Source organism: Trachymyrmex cornetzi, unplaced genomic scaffold (assembly GCF_001594075.2).
Source record: "Trachymyrmex cornetzi isolate Tcor2-1 unplaced genomic scaffold, Tcor1.1 scaffold681, whole genome shotgun sequence".
In the NCBI taxonomy this organism is placed as follows: Eukaryota; Metazoa; Arthropoda; class Insecta; order Hymenoptera; family Formicidae; genus Trachymyrmex; species Trachymyrmex cornetzi.
The window spans coordinates 253524-254850 of record NW_017300005.1 but is presented as its reverse complement, the minus strand read 5'-3'; positions in this window follow the sequence as shown (position 1 = coordinate 254850).

Below are 1327 nucleotides of genomic sequence, written 5' to 3'. Positions count from 1 at the left end.
CGCAGGACCTTCGTCACGTCGCTCCTCGCGTCGTGACGTCACGAGCTCACACACACATGCACCCGTGGGGACGGGGGCCGGAGAGGAAAACTGCGAGAGGTGGTGGGAGGTAAAAGCAGCTCGCTCGTTGGCTGCCCCCCCGCACCACAGTACCCCTCTCGTCCAGTTTTCCCCCCGGCCTCTCACCCCGCGGGGTATCCCATGAGCGAGGAATATACCTTGATTTGCTATTACATTTCCCTAGAGTAAGTTAAGTCTCACTTCCATGAGTATTGGTGATTGGATGAAAATAACTAGTGCCGCGACTGGCGGAATCAGATGGTATCACGTATAAGATTTGTCACTGGCTGAAGAAAGTCGTTGAGTCTAATTTGTGTGCAGAATAAACGCGGGGAATACATTATATGCAAACACTGAGTATTGGTTGTTTCACTCTGTTTAGATAATACAAACATTGTAGACGATAGAACATGAGTGTGTGAGGAGATTATGATGATCGATTACTGCATATAAAATTGTGGGGGTGATCCCGATTGACCACGTCTCGATTGGACACCAATCACAGCGACCGGTGCTTAGGAGCTTTGTAGTCTCAAGCGCTGTGAGTGGCTCGTGTCCAATTGAGCCATGTCCAACTGGGTGCCACCCAAAATTGTGTAGTACGGTATGGACGGATGCGTGAGGCAGGGTGCACGGAGACCGGAAAGGCGGTAATCTGCGAACATATATAAAGATAGGACATAGCGCAGCGTGTTGATACCAATTAATAGTGAATGAATGTTAATTCATAAATTACTTGAAACTAGACATGTAGCCTAAATTACAGGATCAATAAGAGCGGCAAACATACAAAACGTGAATACTGGATTTCGAATGTGTTAGTCTGTAACGGGTGGCACCTAGTTGGACACGGCTCAATTGGACACGAGCCACTCACAGCGCTTGAGACTACAAAGCTCCTAAGCACCGGTCGCTGTGATTGGTGGTGGCCAATCGAGACGTGGTCAATCGGAATCACCCCGTCTGTAAGGCGTTGTCTACAATACACTGAGTAAGAAGTAAGAGTAAAAAATTGACTAATCACAGTCGAATGTGAGAAGAATAATCGACTGTGATTGGTCAATTTCTTACTCTTACTTCTTACTCCGTGTATTGTAGACGACGCCTAATGGTCAACGCAAATAGTGTGAACCATGTACCATCAGAGTGCAAATGCGAAACTAATAGCGTTTTCGATTGGGCAAAAGTTAGTGCGCACCAGTGCGCACTCAGTTCACACCAACACTGAACGAGTTCCATGGGTTGCACTGAATAGTGCAAGTTCAAA